We start from the raw sequence: 21963 nt of genomic DNA on the forward strand, positions 1-21963 counted from the left end.
ATGTGGAGGACACATTCTCCAATGCCGACCACCTTCCTCTTAAGTACGTCCCGCAGTGGCTCCTCTTCTGCAACTGAAATGTAAAGGAAATTAATTAAGAATTATTAAGTATTTGTTAATAATGCAAAACAGTTTTTAATAACAACCACCCACCATAGGCCTGAATAATTGGTGTGTATCCCTTTGCCATATTGCATTCTTTTCTGGTTCCTACATTACTTATACATTGCATAATGACATCTGTAACATATGTACCTTCAGCTCCTTGGACCAGCACTTCTTGGGCTGATGCAGCCCAATTACCACTTCCCGCAGAGTGGGTGGGGGAACCATCTTCTGGGCTGGGTGGGGAGGGGATCCATCCCATCTTCTGGGATGGGTGGGGAGGAGTGGGTGGGGTATCCATCTTCTGGGATGGGTGAGGAGGAGTGGGCGGGGGATCCATCTTCTGTGATGGGTGGGGAGGAGTGGGCGGGGGATCCATCTTCTGGGCTGGGTGGGAAGGAGTGGGTGGGGGATCCATCTTCTGTGATGGGTGAGGAGGAGTGGGCGGGGGATCCATCTTCTGTGATGGGTGGGGGGGAGTGGGTGGGGGGCTATCTTCTGGGCTGGGTGGGGCATGAGCTTGCCTCCTCCTTTGTCTTTGATGTAATCCTATGAATGTTGAAATTTGTTTAAAAAACTGACAATGTCCAAAAAACTTCTTATCCAGATCTCTCTGTTTTAGCAGAGCAAAGGCATGATTTTTTTTAAAGTAAATTTTTAAAAAATGGAATACATAAAGGCACCTGTGTCACCCATGTGACAAGAATCCACAGACACAGCACAAAATGTAGCCTGACACTCAAATTGTCACACATCTTCTGCATTTAAACACATATGTCATAAACCATGTGGTTTTTAAAAAAACACTCACACACACAAACTCACACACACACCTAATGACTACAACAGTTGGGTTTATTTTTAAAAGACAGTATTGAAATTATGGGTTGCAACTTGTTGGCAGCCATTTTGTGTTTTTAAAAAAATAGGCACACCTTAAAATGTGGTTAAAAAAAGCCCTTCAAAAGTAGATAATAAAGCATAAACACACATACCCACACACATACACATGCAGAAAGGCATACACAACACATAGCATACACGACACAATGCATATACGCATTACTTACTTTGGCGGTTGCCCGCACGCAGTTGCTCCAGGAGGGCCGGGGTCCGCGTACGGAGATCCGACCACCGACGCTCCAATTGGACCTCCGTCCGGCAGAATTCAAGGCACTGCAGCCTCCCTCGGACTTCCGCGTAAGCCCGCATCTTGATGCGTTTTGGCACATGCGGGCCTGCGGGTCCCAGGCGACGGTCCATGACTTGTGTCAAGATGTGGAGCTCCCGCCTGCAAAAGCTGGAGGATCTCATGATGGTAATGACAAATATTAAAGTGTGCAAACTTTATATAAACTATGGTGCAGTCTGATTGGTTGGCCATTCTAAAATGGTGGATAAACACAGGACATTTGTTGATTTAATACATCTATAGCAACACAACACCTATCAGACATCATGAGACTCACCTCATTCCACAGATAGGATATGCCTGTGCGGCCTTTAGGGCACTCCCAACACTACGCAGCTCCTGGGGAAAGTGTTTGGAATTGTGAGGGGCGCTTTTATAGGGTGTATTAGTCGCTTGTGCATTGCTTAGTGCACTGCGTGGGAGTGGCGCACAGTAGCAGGCACCTATGCATATTGCTATAAATAGCAACGCACGATTTTAAAACATTTGCAGTCATGGATTCAGAGGAGGCCAATGAGGACTGCATGCTTGTTATATATGAATTTCTGGATGAATTTGGTTTAGGAATTGCTTCAGAAATTGAAGTAGTGGATACACTTCCAGATGAGGCTGAAAAAAGTGTGCCTGATCCCACACCAGATGATCCTCCTCCAGCACCTACAAAAACATCACCTCCAAATGTGGAAGGCCCATCAAATGAAATGATACAAGGTCAAGTTAAACCTTGTCGGGTTTCATATACACTAATCCAGTTGGCACTAATTAGGGGTGAGCGGGTTTGGATTTCTGAAATCCGAACCCCCCCGAGCCCCCCCGATCCGAGGCCGATCCGAGTCAGGCTCGACTTTTCCCGCCTGACTCGGATCTGAAATCGAGGCAAACTGTCATCATACCGCCTTCCGGGTCTCGCGGGTTTTGGATCCTATATAAGGTACCCGCGTCGGCGCCATTTTCTCACTCGGCTGTGGACAGTGAAGAGGGAGGGTGGGAGTTAGGGCTGGCTGGGCTGTGTAGTGTAGTGTAGTGCAGTGTAGTGTTGTGCTGTGCTGCGCTGTGCTGCTGTTGTCCATAGGGGCTGTGCCCACTCCTCCAAAGTCCATAGGGGCTGGCTGGACTGTGTTGTGCAGTCAGTTGTCCATAGGGGCTGTGTCCACTCCAAAGTCCTGTGCAGTGTCCCAGTCCTAAAGGGGTGCTGTAGTGTTGTCCAGGGGGTGCTCTGTCCATCAGGGGTGCTCCCCCCAAGTGCAAAAAAAAATAATATTTTTTCTGTGTTTGTGAATTGTGTGCAAAGTAACCGCACGTGCATCAACAAAGTAGTGCCAAGCGTGCGCCTGTGTCATAAGTAAAGGGCCGGCTGGCTTGACCGTTAAAGGGTGCTGTAACCCCCAAAGTGCACTCCAAACAAAATAAAAAATATTTTCTGTGTTTGTGAATTGTGTGCACTGTGGCAGCACGTGCATCAACAAAGGAGCAGCGCCAAGCGTGCGCCTGTGTCCCATTATTAAAGGGCCGGCTGGCTTGTCCGTTAAAGGGTGCTGTAACCCCCAAAGTACACTCCAAACAAAATAAAAAAATATTTTTTGTGTGTGTGAATTGTGTACACTGTGGCTGCACGTGCATCAACAAAGGAGCAGCGCCTAGCGTGCGCCTGTGTCCCATAAGTAAAGGGACGGCTGGCTTGTCCATTAAAGGGTGCTGTAACCCCCAAAGTACACTCCAAACAAAATAAAAAAATATTTTCTGTGTTTGTGAATTGTGTGCACTGTGGCTGCACGTGCATCAACAAAGGAGCAGCGCCAACCGTGCGCCTGTGTCCCATAAGTAAAGGGCCGGCTGGCTTGTCCGTTAAAGGGTGCTGTAACCCCCAAAGGGCACTCCAAACAAAATAAAAAAATATTTTCTGTGTTTGTGAATTGTGTGCACTGAGGCTGCACGTGCATCAACAAAGGAGCAGCGCCAAGCGTGCGCCTGTGTCCCATAAGTAAAGGACTGGCTGGCTCATTTCTTAAATGGTGGTGTAACCCACAAAGTGCACTACTCTCCAACAAAATAAAAAAATTATTTTCTGTGTTTGTGTGCACCTTAGCCACACGTATATATCAATATAACATAAATGGAGGACCAAACTTTCTCCAAAAAAATAAAATAGGGAAAGATCAAGAACCATTTCCTCCTAGTGCTGTTGCTGCTGCTGGGAGTTGTTCATCATCCCAGAGAGGAAGTAGGAACACCACTACTTTTACTAAACAATTGACCCTCCAACAGTCCTTAGCGAGGTGCGTCCGGTATCTGCCATTAGTGCAGTGGGATTTAGACAATTGATGGAGGTAGTGTGTCCCCGGTTCCAAATCCCATCTAGATTGCACCTGCATCCTCAAAGCAGCAGCGACAAGCGTGCGTTTGTCTGTTAAAGGGCGGTGTAACCCCCAAAGTGTGCTCCAACCAAATTGAAATAATCTTTTTTTCTTTGTTTTTGTGTGAAATGTATGCGCAGTAGCCTCACCTGCATTCTCAAAGCAGCAGCGACAAGCATGCGTCTGTCTGTTAAAGGGTGGTGTAACCCTCAAAGTGCGCTCCACAAAAAATAAAAAAATTCTTCTTTTTTTTTCTGTCTTTGTGAATTGTGTGCACTGTAGCTGCACGTGCATCAACAAAGCAGCAGCGCCAAGCATGTGCCTGTGTCCCATAAGTCTGTTAAAGGGTGGTGTAACCCCCAAAGTGCTCCAAAAAATAAAAAACATTTTTTTTCTGTGTTTGTGAGTTGTGTGCGATGTAGCCACACGTGCATCAACACAGTAGCAGTGCCAAGCGTGCACCTGTGTCATAAGTCAAGGGCCGGTTTGGACATCTGGTCCGGACTGAAGGACATGCCAACAATTTCTGACAAGTCTACTGTCACTGCATATGATACTGTCCTCAAAGCAGCAGCGACAAGCTGGCGTCTGTCTGTTAAAGGGTGGTGTAACCCTCAAAGTGCACTCCACAAACAAAAAAATGTTTCTTTTTTTTCTGTCTTTGTGAATTGTGTGGGCTGTAGCCGCACCTGCATCCTCAAAGCAGCAGTGACAAGCGTGCGTCTGTCTGTTAAAGGGTGGTGTAACCCTCAAAGTGCGCTCCACAAACAATAAAAAAATTCTTTTTTTTCTGTCTTTGTGAAATGTGTGGGCTTTAGCTGCACCTGCATCCTCAAAGCAGCAGCGACAAGCGTGCATCTGTCTGTTAAAGGGTGGTGTAACACCCAAAGTGCGCTCCAACCAAAATAAAATAATCTTCTTTTTTTCTGTGTTTGTGTGTGAAATGTATGTGCAGTAGCCGCACCTGCATCCTCAAAGCAGCAGCGACAAGCGTGCATCTGTCTGTTAAAGGGTGGTGTAACCCTCAAAGTGCGCTCCACAAAAAATAAAAAATTCTTTTTTTTCTGTCTTTGTGAATTGTGTGGGCTGTAGATGCACCTGCATCCTCAAAGCAGCAGCAACAAGCGTGCGTCTGTCTGTTAAAGGATTACATCGGTGACAGCATCCAAGTAGGCATGTCAGACAGTACGTACATGTACTGGCAGGAAAAAGAGGCAATTTGGAGGCCCCTGTACAAACTGGCTCTATTTTACCTGAGTTGCCCCCCTCCAATGTGTACTCCGAAAGAGTGTTTAGTGCAGCCGGGAACCTTGTCAGTGAAAGGCGTAGGAGGTTGCTTCCACAAAATGTGTAGAAGATGATGTTCATAAAATGAATTAGCAACTCTTCCAGGGAGACCAGCCTCCAGAACGTACAGAGGGACCTGTGGTTGTGGATTCCAGCGGGACGAATTAATACTCTGTGAGGATGAGGATGTACACAACACTGAAGAGGGTGAGGAATCGGTGGATGAGGAGGATGAGGACGACATCTTGCCTCCGTAGAGCCAGTTTGTGCAGGGACAGATTAATTGCCAGCTTGTTTTGTGGGGGCCCAAACAAACCAATCATTTCAGCCACAGTCGTGTGGCAGACCCTGGCGCCGAAATGATTGGTTTGTTAAGTGTGCATGTCCTGTTTATACAACATAAGGGTGGGTGGGAGGGCCCAAGGACAATTCCATCTTGCACCTCTTTTTTTTCTTTGCATTATGTACTGTTTGGGGCCTAGTTTTTCAAACTGCCATCCTGTCTGCCACGTGTTTGTGCCGCCCACTCGTATCCCTTAGCATAGTCATCCAGCTACCTCAGTGCAACCTTTTGGACATAAAAACACTATTGTGAGGTGTGAGGTGTTCAGAATAGACTGGAAATGAGTGGAAATTAAGGTTATTGAGGTTAATAATAGCATAGGAGCAGAACAACCCACAAATTCTGTGCTTTTAGCTGTTTTTATGCTTTTTTTAAAAAAAATACAGATCCAAAACACAAAACCCAGAACCCAAAACACGGAAGGGTGGTTTTGGCAAAACCAATCCAGATCCAAAACACGAAGAAAGATCCAGATCCAAAACCAAAACACAAAACACGAAAAGTGGCCGGTGCACACCCCTAGCACTAACAGATTCACTTTTGGGCATAATATTCCTTTTTATGATCAGAAAAAAATCTTGGTGAAATTTACAAATATCTTCAATCGGAAGTAAGTTTATTGCTTAATTTAACATTTTTTTGTTACTGTACAAAATTATAAAAGTTTTTCTCTAGTTAAACAAACAGAGAAGTAGTAAAACTGGAAAATGTTTGGAAAATGGCCTCACTCCTTCAAAAATGTTTTGCCTTACAAATAATTGTTGCGCACTTTTTCAAAAGGTGGAGTGACCTTTGCAGTCCACTCAAGTCGAAGCTGAAATTGCGGATCCAACACTTTAATGGGCCAGGGGGTCCCCTCCCTGACATCTTGGCTTTGACCAAAAGCCAATATCGCCTTTTGGAGGCCTTAGATAGGAGGCTAGCGGTGGAGACCAGAGTATACCATCAGGAGCCTCCACAAGAAGACCCACATGCTCAGTCTGGTAATTATTTGCATGCACCTTACTCTGTATCTGAATTTTTTAAGTTTACTTTGTAATAATTATTTTTTTATCACCCATTTTTTAGGCACTAACATGGCTGCAAGCCTTCAGATGGATGGGGTGACGGCACAACCTTCATCAATTGTGCCTCCCCCATCCTCCACTGCCACCCTTACCGCAGTCATGGATGGGCTTAGGGTGGAAGTGTTAAGGCAAGCAGCAGCCATGGAGGCTGTCCAGGCCAGCATGTTGGAGCAAACCTCCTATTTAAGGTCCATAAGCCAAGATGTCAGGGAGATTAAAGAACATCTGACTGGCCCAATAGAAGGTGGGTGGACCTGGGGTGGACCAGTGCCCTGCTGTGGCTGGACCGAGCACCCAGCAGAGTCCATGATGGTCCACCCGGATCCGTAATTTCAGCTTACCGGAGTCGGCTGCAAAGAAGAAAAAATCCGATTGATGATCTTTAGTAAATTTCACCCAGAACTTTCCTAAATTATGTCCCAAAAGTGAATCTGGTTAGTGTACCTGGAAGGCCCATAAAGACTATTTTGACTTTGTATTGTTCCATGTGATGTGCCTCCCACATTTTGAGGTGATGTGTTTGTAGGAGGATCATCTGGTAGGGGCACAGGCACACTTTCTTCACCCACATCTGGAAGTGTTTCCACTTCTTCATTTTCTGCTGGTAATCCTAAACCAAATTCGTCCAGAAATGCATGTATTTTTAATGAATTAAATAGTTAATTTAATTTATATTTTGACCAAAATATTCAAATGATGCTTTTGTTTCAATTCAAATCCCCCCAAAAAATGATGCTTTGGGAAATTATCTTAAAAACTTTCGAAAAAACAAATAAAAAAAATACATTGACAAAATGTTTTTGTTTCTTCTTCCAACATAAATTATGATTATGAAAATAGTATGGTTGAACAAATTCGGCCATGACCTGCAACAGTATTGGGAAAAAACATGTATTTACTCTGGAATGGCATGCTGGGATGTGCAGTACCACAAACAAAAAAGCACTATCACTTTAAAAACTTTAAATAAAAAAAAAACATATTTTTGAGATTTTAAAAATACAGGGACTATTGTCTTGGAATAACAATTTCTCTGTGTTTGTAATCAAATTTAAGATCAAAATAACTCACCAAAATAGACAAAAGAAAAGAAATCTTCCAAAAAAAAAATGCTAATTTACGCAACCACTTTGCTATTAAACAATGCAATGATTAACACTGGTTACTCTATTAATTGAATGCAAACATCGGCAGAGGCAGAAACCATCGCCTGCACACGCAGTGCTAGTGGTAGACCCTGGGCTACCACAAGCACTGCGAGAAGTACCATCTTAATGGATGCGATATGACGTCTGCTATGATGCGCACTTTAAATTATGCACGCCCTTAAAACGCTGTTTTGACGGTCAGACAAGCCTGCGTTCGCAGAACCACTCCCCCGTTCACAAGCACCTTCCCGTTACCACCCATAAACAGTACTATCTGTCACTCAGAGCAGCGACCTGATAATGGCTTACGAGCAACCAAAATCAGCTTGCAAAGACTGACTTGCGCATGCGCACTGTGAATTATACGCAGATTGAGGTCCTATGTGCTGTGTAATGTGAATAAGATTGTTCTACTGTGTGGCGTAATTTGAATTGGAGGTACTATTGTGTGACCATGCCCCTTTCTTGTGAGACAATACTCCCTTTTTCTGGTGTGCTCTGTTTTTCTGTAAGAAATGGGAGGTAGGGCGCAAATTTAAAATAGCGTGCAGGGGGCACCTAACACCCTAGCACGGGCCCTGCACATATGTATCGTACATATACATGCAAACTTCAGGAATAAAATATATCTATATCATATGTAAAACACCTCTGCTGCAGACAAAAAATTATTAGAGTTGTAACTGTAACAAATTCAGATAAACTATAATCAAAGAGTGGAGCTTCACAAAAAGATATATATAAAAATGTTCTTTATATAAAGTGCCTCTCCCAGTATATAGAAGGAACTAATCAGTTGCAATAGAAATGGTGGGTCTAATTCAGAGGTGGCCGCAGTGTACACAGCTCTGTGTAAATATGCTAATGCTGCAGGAGGCATCAAGTGTAAATAGAAGCCTCCTGCAAGCTATTGTGATGCGCATCGGGTCATCTGCGAAAACATCAGCCATCTGAGTAACTCTCAGGTATACGCAGGATGGCTGGTGTTTTTTTTGCTGCCGGGGCCAGGAAATTTGTCATGACGTCTCTCCCATAATGCAGAGCGGCCCAGTCCGGACTGAGGAACGGATGGCGGCGGCCGGAGCGGGGATTCAGGTAAGTGGTTTTATTTTTATTACATGTGTGTCTACTGGGGCACTGCATAGGGAGGGGAACCTCCACTGGGGGCACAACAAGGGGGGGGCTACTACAAAGGGGGTGGCTACTACTGGGGCACTGCATAGGGGGGAAACCTCCACTGGGAGCACAAAAAGGGGGGGACTACTAAAAGGGGGTGGCTACTACTGGGGCACTGCATAGGGGGGGACTACCACTGGGGGCACTTAATTGAGGGACCACTACTGGGGTTACTATATAAAGGGCAATATTGTGGGTACTGCATAGGGGGGGACTACAACTGGGGCCACTGCTTAAAAGGCACTGCATAAGGGGTACCACTATTGGGGGCACTGCATGGGGGAGACTACTACTGGGGGCACTATATAAGGGGCACTGCATAGGGGTACCACTACTGGGGGCACTGCATAGAGGGGAGTACTACTGGGGGCACTATATAAGGGGCTTATTACTGGGGGCACTGCACAGGGGGGACCACTACTGGGGGCACTGTAAAAGGGGTACTGCATTGGGGGTCCCAAAAAATATTCTTGCTTAAGAAAAAATTTGGGCTAGGGCCGGCCCTGACTATATGGGTGCAGTGACTTCAAGCAAGTTTTCTGTTACAACTTGCCTGCTCATAAAGAGTTCAAGTGGACTATTGCCATAATTGATACTTCAGACTGAATTGCTGTTCAGTGAACTTTATATCCATTACATTACTGCCTTTATCAGCACCCCAACTCCAAGACTTTTTTATGGACTCTATGTTTATGTTACCCTCATGGTGACCATATATTGTGGTTGTATCTTGAGGGTCCTCTCTCTGAGTGTTGGGGTTTATGCTAAGTCCCCAGTGGTTTGGTCTATTTTGGATGCTAGAGACCAGGGCTGGATTAAGGGGGGGGGCGACAGGGGGCAGTCGTCCCGAGGCCCCCACAAACAGAGTGGCCCCCACCACTAGCGCACGCTGACGGAGCAATTTCCCCTGCAGCTATCGTGGCCAAAGTTGGGACAGAGCCAATAAGGTAAGCCCAGCCCCCATATGACCCGCAAATCGCGGGATTATGGCATGAGAGGACGGAGCCTAATGAAGGGAACAGCAGCTGCATAAAAGTGTATGTATACTGTTTTATTGTTTATATATGTGTATGTATGTGTATATATATGTTGTGTATATGTGTTTTTGTGTACATTGGTGTATGTATGTGTTTATGTGTATGTACAGTATATGTATATATGTGTTTATGTATATATATGTTGTGTATATATGTGTTTTTGTGTGTGTTTATATGTATATACAGTATGTGTACTTATGTGTATATATGTGTTTATGTGTATATGTGTATGTATGTGTTTATGTGAATATACAGTATGTATGTGTATATATGTGTATGTATGTGCTTATGTGTATATATGTGTAGGTATATTTTTTGTGTGTATATATGTATGTATATATATGTGTTTATGTGTATATATGTTGTGTATATATGTGTATGCATGTGTTTATGTGTACTGTATATACAGTATGTGTATGTATGTGTATATATGTGTATGTATGTGTTTATGTGTATATATATTGTGTATATATGTGTTTTTGTGTATGTATGTGTTTTTGTGTATATACAGTATGTGTACCCTGTTTCCGGATGGAGACTGAGCTGCCACTGAGCTGTGTTCTGAATGCAACAGCACAGTCAGCACTGCCACATAGAGCGCAGAGCGGGTCCCGAGTCCCCTCATCAGCATCACGTCACATATCATGTACGTAGTGCTGATCACTGATGTCAGGCTTCAGGAGCCACTCTGCGCTCTATGCAGCAGTGCTGACTGTGCTGCTGCCTTCACAACACAGAGCCATAAGGTAAGTAATCAGGAGGGTTAGGGTAAGGGGTAGGCTTTGTGTGGAAGGGGAGGGGGGGTAGGCTCCGTGTGGCTTGGTTGGGGCTCCCACAACTTAGTTGCCTCAGGGCTCCACCAGCCTTAGGGCCTGATTCAGAGCTGAACGCTCTGACCAGAGCGCTCGCTCTGAATCAGGGCCCTCCTACCTTTTTTTGGAGCATCCTCATGGACGATCGCATAGCTGTGGGTTACCACCCACAGCTATAGCGAGCATCCATGATGATGGTTGCGATGGTCTTGACGAGACCCCTGGGGTAGGGTCTCACTGCCGCAAGCCCTGGAGTGATTTTGGCTCTATCAGAGCCAAAATCACTCCCACTGACATCACGTGTGATGTCAGTGGGGCCGGCTTGAGACGGTAGGTGTTCCCATGGAAACGCCTCCGTCTGGCAGGCACGCCCCCGGCAGGCCCACCAAAGGGGGCGTGCTGTCAATCAACATTGACAGGTGCGAGACCCGGAGCGATGGAGAGCCCGACGCTCGCCGGGTCTCGCGCATGCGCACGACGGAGCTCCCTCCGTCATGCGCATGCGCAGTGGGGGAACATCGACCCGCTTGCGAGCGTACTGCCGCTCACGAGCGGGTCTGAATGACCCCCTTAATCCGGCCCTGCTAGGGACTGGGTACTGGATCTATGTCTATGAGGGTTTAGGCTCCAGGCACCCAGTTCAGGTATCTGGGTTGTACCATTATCAATGAATTCCAGACGGGCTCTTTATCTGCTTAATATCTAACGTGTGCTCTTGTATTTCTTTATCCTCTTTTAAAACACCAGTCATATACAATGGTGATCAATGACAATAAAAAATATTAAACATTTTGTTTATTCTCTAGGGGGGAGATGTAGTAAGCCTTGAAGTGGGGAGAGATAAAGTACTTTATCCCACTCCACTTTATCCCTCTCCAAGGCTTAGTGCATCCCCCTCCTAGTCACTGATGTACAAAGTAACTTGTGGGAAAAAGGACACTATTAGCAAAATAAACATAAATATAACTTTAAGGTGCATATTTATTAAGCTGTTAAAAGTCCTTTCTCTGGTGTAAACTGCTATTTTTGCTTATGATATCCATTGATGGGGGCAGGGAGGCAATTGGCTCTTTGTTTTGCAAGTAGCTTGATTAGTCAAATAAAGAATTATACTGTATATACCGGGTCATTATCGCGTCCGGCATTGTAGTTTTTTTCCTTGTCTTTGTTCCCCTTCTCTCCCCTCTCCACCCGTATTCCTCTCTTACATTTACCTGCCTCTCATTTCTGTCCCCCTCACCCCTCATCTCCCTGTGTCTCACTCTGTCCCCCTTACCTCACCCTCTTGTCTCTCGTATCTATGCGTCTACCTCACTGCCTCTCATCTTTGTCCCCCTTCCATCTAACTGGCTTGATTATTTATCTAAACATTTGTGTATTAGGCTTTTCTGCACAAAGGAATCCCATTCTTGAATTAAAAGAAATTCTAGTATCTACATGTCACAAAGCTCAAAACCTCACCGCTCACTGCTGCTCCCTACATCTCCAGCTTCATTGCCTCACACACTCCCTTCCATCCTCTTAGATCTTCTAATGACTGCCATCCCACTTCCTCCCTGATCACCACTTCCCACTTTTGTATTCAGGATTTTGGTCAAAGAAAAACACTTTTCTTTAGTTTAATGAGTGAAAGTATAAGGGATAAAACAAACATTGTGCTTTATAACCAATGCAGGAAAATTGCACTAATGATCCCATTTGAATCTGTATGTAGATTGTAAGCTCCACTGTGGCAGGGATAGCTGTGAATGGCCGAATATTCTCTGTAAAGCGCTGCGGAATATGTGTGCGCTATATAAATAACTGGTAATAATAATAATAATAATAATAATAATAATAATAACAACAGCTACATAATGGGGGTAAGGTGCAATCTGAGAGATTACTAGGAGTAAATTTACTAAAGTGAGAGTTTTTAGAAGTGGAGAGTTTTTAAAAGTGGAGATGTTGCCCATAGCAAAAAAATCAGATTCTAGCTATTATCTTGTTGAACAGGGGTGGAGAACTTTTTTTCTGCCGAGGGCAATTTTGATATATATAACATTATTCGTGGGCTGGTGCAGGCCACGCCCCCTCTGTGTGACGTCACACGGGGAAGGGGTGATTACAGCAATGCCCGGAGCATCCTGAGGATACTCTGTGGAGCTGTAAGGCAGCGGTGTGACCGTCTGAAGTATCCTAAGTATACTCCAGGCGGCACTGCTGCATAAATTCTGGCTGCAAGGTGCCATTCTAGGCACCCTGCTAGCCATATGAGGCTAGCAGAAAAAAGCTCAGAGGGCCAGACCAAATGATTCTGGGGGCCCCCGGGCCAGGGCCGTCTCTTCCATTGGGCTCGTTGGGCTGATGCCCAAGGGCCCGAGGCTTCAAGGGGCCCGCCAGCCCCCCTGCCTCGCAGGGGGGCTGGTTGGTAAATGATTGTTGTTTTTGATAGCACTGTATGTATTCCGATCCCCCTTGGTGATGAGCAACACCCTCCTAACCAAACCCCCACCACCCCCCGTGACGAGTACTCACCTGACCTGTCACCTCAGTGACTGCTAAATTCGTGAGCCGCAGCAGCTCCACCCAGGCCAGGCAGTGGGGCTTTGCCTGCCTTGAGACCTGCTGCTGGCTCCCTGTGTGCCGCTCAGCTGCCACCGCCTACCACGTAGTCTGGTCACGGTGCTGGACTGCAGGATCTATTTCGACGTCGGCGTCCCGGTCTCAGCCTCCACAGGAGTCAGGACTTAGGAGACTCCTCTGACTGCCAGGCCAGCCACTGCCTCTGTCCCGGCGACTCCTGACCGGGTAATGATTACTTTTGTTACAACCTGCCTCACTGGCAGCTGCCGTCAAGGCCCCGCCCACTGAAGCCCCCGGCGGCGCCCGCCCCCTCCGGACCGGTCCTCTCCACCTGCTGTTCAAGCGCCAGACATCACACACAGCGGCTTCACTAGCCTCACTGTGCAGCGTCTCTGCGCCTCCATGTGATGTCACCCCGATGTATGCAGCATAAACACTGCCCGCAAGTAGGAGCTCAGCATCAGCTCCGTGAAGGCTGCCTGGCCCCGACCAACTGGATGAATGATCCTTCCTGACCATAGTGTGCAGCACTACAGTCCTACAGTGCTGCTGAGTAAGGTGTCACTTCCTGATGGCCAGCTGCTACTGACTGATCTCTGCGACTTGGTATGCAAGCACTTACATTTGGAGGACATTGTGTGTGTATATATATATATATATATATATATATATATATCCCCCCTCCCTTGCTTTACTCAACTCCACCTTTTCTTTAACTGGTCCCATCCCTCTCTGCTGTCCTCCTCTTCCATCGTGGCCATGTACCTCCTCCCCCAACACCCCCTCCCCCCCATACTTACCCCGGCAGCCCGTCTCCCTCGCAGTGTGCGTGTTTATTTTTAGAGATTTGTGGATGTGTGTGTATATATATATATATATATATATATATATATATATACACACACACAGTATGTGTGCATTTATAAGCAGGTGGTGTATACTTCATACATGGAAAGAGGGGAGACAGATTGAGGTAGTTGGCGGTAGGTGGTAGCTATGTCCTCCATGGTACTAGCCACACCCCACATCAGTAGACACACACCCACAGTGTAGGTCACCCCCCCACCCACCCAACACCACACAATAGGCCTTTCATAAATGTCAGCTCCAGGCCCATGTGGACCTTAATCTGGCACTGCCCGACCCGGCAGGTGAGGGCCTGTTCTCCGCGACAGGGTCTGACTGGGCGGTACTTCATTAGGGTTTCGGATTCGGGAATGGATCAGGTGTTACATTACATGATCCCCCACTAAAAAAGTGCAATGCATACCAGGCTAGATAGTACCAATACGGGAAGCAGGCTTCTCTTGTGTAATATATGGTGGTGGCTGGCTGTGTCATATCAGTGTTCTGGGCAGCCAGCATATATACACAGTACTGTAGGTAGTAATGCACATAATTATTGTGTCATACTGAATATTTATATATATATATATATATATATATATATCTCCTTTTACTATACTGAGTGGATGAGAGCTGTTCTCACAGTGCAGTAACATTTTTTTCCCGTGAATGGGTGGGTAGGGGCCCCAGTGCATTGCTTTGCCCAGGGCCCACACTGCTGTTAAGACAGCCCTGACCCGGGCTTGAGGTTCCCCATCCCTGTCTTAGAAGGTGCTAGTTAAATGTTAAGTAGAATCTGATTGTTTGCTATGGGCAACATCTCCACTTTTAGAAACTCTCACTTTAGTTAATTTACCCCCTAGACTCTTCAGGGAGTCAGGAAGATTGCTATTATTTCTATAGATGAGCACGTCCGGTTCTCCGAGAACCAAAGCCACCCGAACATAGGGGATCTGAGTAGGATTCGAGTATGGCTCGGGTTTTCCCGCCTAACTCGGAATCCAAAACGAGGCAAAGCATCATCAACCCGCTGTCAGATTCTCACGGGTTTTGGATTTTCTAAAGGTCCTGGTGATCGGTGTTATTTTCCCTCCGGCTGTGGATAGTGTACAGAGAACAGATGTGCTCTGTGCTGCTCTGTCTGTTCAAGGGTGCAGTGTTGTCGGGCTGGGGCTGCAGTACATAAAGGGGAGGTGCTGCTTTGTCACTGTTGTCCTGTCAATCAAGGGGCTTGGGGCGGCTGCAGTAAATATAGTGCTTCTATGTTGTCCATAAAGGGGCTGGGGCTACAATATATAAAGGAGGGTGGGTACTGCTGTGTCACTGTTGTCCTGTCAATCAAGGGGCTGCAGTACATAAATGGCTGCTGCTGTACTGTCTATAAAGGGTCTGATGCTGCAGTACATAAATGGGGAAGGGTGCTGCTATGTCACTGTTACCCTGTCAATCAAGGGGCTGCAGTACATAAAGGGCTGCTGCTCTGTTGTCTATAAAGGGCCTAGAGATGCAGTACATAAAAGGGGGCTGCTGTGTTGTCCTGTCCATCAAGGGGATAGGGTTGCAGTACATAAAGGGGTGCTCTGTTAATCCAGGAGTGCTCTTCCCCAGTGTAAAAAAAATAAAAAGTTAATTAAAATGAATAATTATCATTCCACAAAAAATAAAAATAAAAATATTTTTTTTGTGTGTGTGCTAGCTACATTATTATTGTTCGGTGACACTGCCGGCCAGACCGCAGTTTATCATCCACATATTGTGACACTATAAGTCATAGCGCAGTGTGTTATTTTTATTCATAAAAAATCTTGTGACACTGTAAGTGGTAGCAGTGTTTTACTCATAAAAAATATTGTGACATTGTAAGTGGTAGCGCAGTGTTTTACTCATAAAAAATCTTGTGACACTGTAAGTGGTAGCGCAGTGTTTTACTCATAAATTTTTTTGTGACACTGTAAGTGGTTGCGCAGTGTGTTATTCTTTTCTTATTCAAAATTTTTTTTGTGACACTGTAGGTCACTGATACCGCAGTTTAATATTTAAAATTGGTACAATTTTTACGTGTGTTCTGTACCCCACATCATTCATGTTTGTTGATATGTAGAACGATCAGTTGAGAGGAGAGCAGGAACCACATACAAGGGCTGGAGCTGCTGCCAGTGCCACCAGTCATGATGATACTAGTCCGTCTGTGTCATCTACTAAAACCGATACCCAAGTGCATACAAGTCTTAAGTCAGGGTATCTAAAGTCAAAGAACCAATCTTTTACATTGGTAAGAAAAAAACATCAAAGGGAAAGTTAGCTGCAGAAAGACATAAAATTGGCAATATGCCTTTCACCACATGAAGTTGCAAGGAAATTTATGACTGGTGGTTCTGCCTCTTATGATGATGTAAGCCCTTCTCCCTGAAGACCTTTCAAAAAATGAAAATCGTTAAGGCACAGGAACCAACTGTGCGCTCAGAGCAATACATTTGGCGACCGTGCTTGATCCTACATTTAAGTCATACGTTTTGTCTTTCTTCCCAGTGGACACAGATCTGAAGAGATGCAAGAGCAGTTGGTAAGCAAATTGTCAGCTCAAGCTGTACGTGATGCAGCGATGGCTCCTCCTTCAGTTTCTCCAGCAAGTGCGGCTGCCAGGTAAAGACTAAACATTCCCAAAAACAGATCCACTGTTGATGCAGATGAGTCAACACAACCATGACTCCATCTGACTCCATCTGACAGGTCACCATTCAAAGAATGGTTGAGGACTATTTTAATGATAGTGTCCAAATAGGCATGTCAGACAGTCCATTTCACTACTGGCAAGAAAAAAAGGCAATTTGGAGGCCCTTGCACAAACTGGCTTTGCTTTACTTGAGCTGCCCACCCTCCAGTGTGTACTCAGAAAGAGTTTTCAGCACAGCCGGGAACCTTGTCAACGATTGGCATAGGAGGCTACTTCCTCAAAATGTGGAAAAGATGATGTTCATCAAAATGAACTACAAAATTCATGAATAAGACCTTTAGCGCAAATTACATCCAAAAATTACAGAGGCACCTGAGGCTGTAATGGTGGATTCCTGCGGGGACAAATTAATATTGTGTGAAGATGATGTACACACTGATGAGGGTGAGGAATCGGATAATGATGGCAACAACATCTTGCCTCTGTAAAGCCAGTTTGTGCACAGAGAGACCATTACCAGCAATGTCAGCTGCCTATTGGTAGCTTGTTTTGTGGGGACCCAAACAAACCTATCGCTTCAGCCACAATTGGCAGTCCCTGTTGCTGAAGCGATTGGTTTGTTAATCTGTGCATGTCCTATATACAACATAAGGGTGGGTGGAAGGTCTCAAGGACAATTCCATCTTGCACCTCTTTTCTTTGCATTATGTGCTGTTTGGGGCATTGCTGCCTGACATTTTTAATTTTATAGTTTATGAAACTGCCATCCTGTCTGCCATTGCTGTGTTGCAAAAGTTTAATAGATGTCCTATATTTTTATAAACTACCATGCATTTGTGCCGCTGCTCTGATGCTTACTTTTTTTAATAGTTTCATACTGTATTTATTTCAACTAAAATCACAAATAGGTATACTTGCAAAATACTCTTATGCCATTTTTCAACCTTGATTTGTAGATACCAACCTGGTGGGCTTGGTTTTCCTTAATCATAACAGCCATGTTTGGTTAGATGCAACTCAAACACCAAATGGAGAGGCTATTTTGTGATGGTGCTCCTCAACATAAATGCTGTGACGGAGTTGACCGTATAGATGACATAGGTCAGTGTAGACATAAAATAAAATTTATTAATGAATACAAGGTGATGCATGGAATATAAATGCATACAGTCAAGACGTGCTGTAGATTCAAAAGGAATGAGAATTCACAGAATCAGTTGATAAATACTGGGTGAGGCAGAAAAATGGTATCTGCCATGGACATTAGACATATGCAATAGGTGAATTATATATATTGTGGATGAATCAAGGCATGAAACATAAGACAAATGACAGGTCTGGTGAGTTCTGATTGCAGCAGGAAATGTGACTCCTGTTTTTAAAATAAGCACTATCGTGCAATGTACAAATAAATGGTAATAATTGTACACTTGGTAGTAGGCAAAAAAGTACAGGATATCATACCCGGTGGGTGATGGGGAGCCAGCGGGTGTTGAATTGCAGGGTGCCCGGGTTGCCCTGCAAGGCTCCTTACGCTTTACCCAAACGGAAATCAGATCCTGTGGAAAAAGTCCAGAGTCCTTGGAAGTGATTACAGGTGTAGCTTGCCGACGCGTTTCGAGATACTGGGTCTCTTCTTCAAGAGCCTTGAAGAAGAGACCCAGTATCTCGAAACGCGTCGGCAAGCTACACCTGTAATCACTTCCAAGGACTCTGGACTTTTTCCACAGGATCTGATTTCCGTTTGGGTAAAGCGTAAGGAGCCTTGCAGGGCAACCCGGGCACCCTGCAATTCAACACCCGCTGGCTCCCCATCACCCACCGGGTATGATATCCTGTACTTTTTTGCCTACTACCAAGTGTACAATTATTACCATTTATTTGTACATTGCACGATAGTGCTTATTTTAAAAACAGGAGTCACATTTCCTGCTGCAATCAGAACTCACCAGACCTGTCATTTGTCTTATGTTTCATGCCTTGATTCATCCACAATATATATAATTCACCTATTGCATATGTCTAATGTCCATGGCAGATACCATTTTTCTGCCTCACCCAGTATTTATCAACTGATTCTGTGAATTTTCATCCCTTTTGAATCTACAGCACGTCTTGACTGTATGCATTTATATTCCATGCATCACCTTGTATTCATTAATAAATTTTATTTTATGTCTACACTGACCTATGTCATCTATACGGTCGACTCCGTCACAGCATTTATGTTGAGGAGCGCCTAAATACATGGTAATACCTACCTTTAGACACATAATTCAGACTTTGGTTTTCACTAGGGAAAACCCATTACCATTCACGGCCCGCTTACCCTCAACAGGAGCGCCCGGTTTCACCAATACACCACAAAATCTGAGTACTATTTTGTGATGGTATCTGGAGATATTCCCTCTCCTCCACGCCTAGCCTTCCCATCCATAATCCCAGAAGCACAATGATAACAGATGTTTAGTAGCAGACTTTAGAAATCCCTCTGCCCCCTTCCTGCTCAGAGCTTCCATTTTGTGTGCTGCCACAGACAGCATCTCCTGAATGCCCCTTTCAATTAAAAAAAATAAATACTGGACCACTACAAGAGCTCATCTGGGACAAGGGCTGATGTGAATGAGTCAAATATTCTTTGAAAATCACTCCCAACCTCCCTCCCTCATAAATTTGCTTTGGAATCAAAAACTTAGATTACATTTAATATGAATCAACCCTTCCTTTCCCTGCCTTTAACTACATACATCTCCCTCAGGCCTCCTGATTAATGAAAACATATGTTTCCTTATGTGTCATGTTTGAACGTGAACTGCCATGTGTTTGTGCCGCCCACTGCTGCCACTTAGCTTAGTCAGCCAGCTAGCTTGGTGCAAATTATGGGCCTAAACTGGATGAAAACAATATTGTGAGCTGTGAGGTGGTAAAAAATGACTGGAAACAGGTGGAAACTAATGTTATTGAGGTTAATAATACTGTTGGAACAAAAACAGAGCTAAATTATGTGATTTTAGCTGATTTTATGATTTAAAAAAAAAAAAACAGATCCAAAACCAAAACATGCAAGGACGGTTTTGGCAAAACCAAATTCATATCCAAAACACAAAGGAGATACAGATCCAAAACCAAAGCACGGGGTTAGGCACACATCCCTAATTGTTTCAGAATGTCTCCTTGACAATCAGGGAGGGTTGTCAAGTATGATATTTACCCATTTTCTCTTGGCGAATAAACAGCAAAGGAGCTGGAGGTACTGTAAGTCACTGGTTGGGATTGCACAATGCACATACAAAACAAAAATAGAAATACAGTACTATTATTACATTGGGACCAGGAGGGGTAAATTAATATAAATGAAGCCTGAAGCTGGGTAAATGATGTGTGTACCCTGCGATGTTGGATGTGGCTGGCCTTACGGGGGGGCAGCATTGACAAGTGCATACACACTTGCTGATGCCAGCAATGATGAACGATGGTGAGGGGGGGGTGTCGGGGCCATGCTGCATATGGCAGCGTGGCATCGTTAACGATATCCCCAGATTGGACTGCATGTACAGACGACTGGGGATATTGTTAACGACCCGTGGGAGCGCACATTGTTTATCTTGATTCAAACAATATATCATTGAAAGATATCATTATCATTCATATCGTTCAAATGGATCGTCCAGTGTGTACGGGGCTTAAGAAACAAAATACACAGAGAATGGGGCACATGATATGTGGGTATAAGAACCCAACAGGGGCAGAAGGATATAAACTAACCCATTGTAAGTGGGCTTAACAAGGACTTTTGGACAGACAAACCCAGAGAGAATCAAGAAGCAGGAACAAAAGATAAGGGGCCATATTTAGAATAAAGTTGGGTACACACCTATACAATCATACTACAGATGCGATGGTACTTCAACTTGCATTTCAAAGTCCCGATGAGTATGCAGATTCATGCGTACAGGACCGGCGCTAGCCAATTTGGTGTCCCAGGCAAGTTTTTGGCTGGTGCCCCCTAGAAGATAATCCTACTACCAATTTTAAAGTGGGTACACACCTGACAGATATATCTGCAGATTATGGTTGTTCATACACACTGAACAACCATCATCTGGGGCCCCGAAGGGCTGCCATCACAGATCGACCCCCTCCCCGCCGGCCACTGCAGCAAGTTTAAGGGCGATCGCCTGAACGCCCACACACACAGCACGATGAGCAGATATATCTGCCAACGGCTGTGCTGCACAGTTAACACAATATGTCTGTAAAAAACGTTGTTCACAGACAGGTGTGTACGGGATTTGTTCGGCATATCAGCGGACAAGATATGAAGATATATATATATATATATATATATATATATGGAAAGTGGGGGAGAGGAAAAAGCGCCTAATAATGTAATAAATTAAGTAAAATATGGGTAGACATACAACAGGTAATCCTTAGTTCATGCGTACCAGATATTTTCTTTAACAGGTTTTTCGTGAGTATAAGTGAACGTTTGGTCTTCCCTACATATTTTAGTCCACAAGGACATTCTATGACATATATTACTGAAGTGGTATTACAGTTCAGAAAATGTTTCATACAATATTACTTTGAGTTGTCATGATTAAAAAAGACTTTCCTGTTAGGGTGAAGGTGTTTGCATACAATGCAGTGACCACATTTATAGGCCCCCACACATGTCCTTGTGGACTTAAATATGTAGGGAAGACCAAATGTCCACTTAAACTTCGGATACAGGAGCACATTAGATATATTAAAAACAAGTTATCCACCCACTCAGTTTCCAGACATTTTTTAACGAATCACAATTCTTCACTAGATAATATGACATTCAGGGCAATTGAACATGTAACCCCGGGTCCCCGGGGAGGTGATCTAGCCAAAAAATCATCTCAACGGGAAATGTACTGGATCTATAAATTGAACACACTATCTCCATGTGATCTGAATGAAAGTTATGAGATTGCTCCAATTTTATAAAGAAACAATCAAAGTATCTACTTGTATGGGATATACCACTAAAATACCTACGGCCATACCACACCAAAAGTGCCCAACCCCGTCTGATCTTGGAAGCTATATGGTGTTGGGCCTGGCAAGTATTGAGATGGAATACCACCTGAGAATACCAAGTGCAGTAGATTAACCAAATGGTGATCCTGTGAGAAAAAGACTTGACATTCTTTTAGGAGCAATTTCTTAAAAAGATCAAATAAAGATGTGTGTTACATTTGAGATTGATGGATATGAAGAATATCCACTCTTGTTCTTCCCTTTTTTTCTACATCTGCTCTTATAACTGCTGCTCTATACTGTTATGATCATGCTGGTATATATATATATATATATATATATAT

At 44.5% G+C, this 21963-nt stretch overlaps 1 pseudogene; it reads left to right on the forward strand.

Moving 5' to 3' along the window:
• Positions 1-21631: 21631 nt before the first annotated feature.
• On the forward strand, positions 21632-21750 carry LOC148522175 (5S ribosomal RNA; annotated as a pseudogene).
• Positions 21751-21963: the final 213 nt, after the last annotated feature.

The sequence above is a fragment of the Taudactylus pleione genome, unplaced genomic scaffold (genome assembly GCF_031769625.1).
Source record: "Taudactylus pleione unplaced genomic scaffold, aTauple2 ptg000152l, whole genome shotgun sequence".
In the NCBI taxonomy this organism is placed as follows: domain Eukaryota; kingdom Metazoa; phylum Chordata; class Amphibia; order Anura; family Myobatrachidae; genus Taudactylus; species Taudactylus pleione.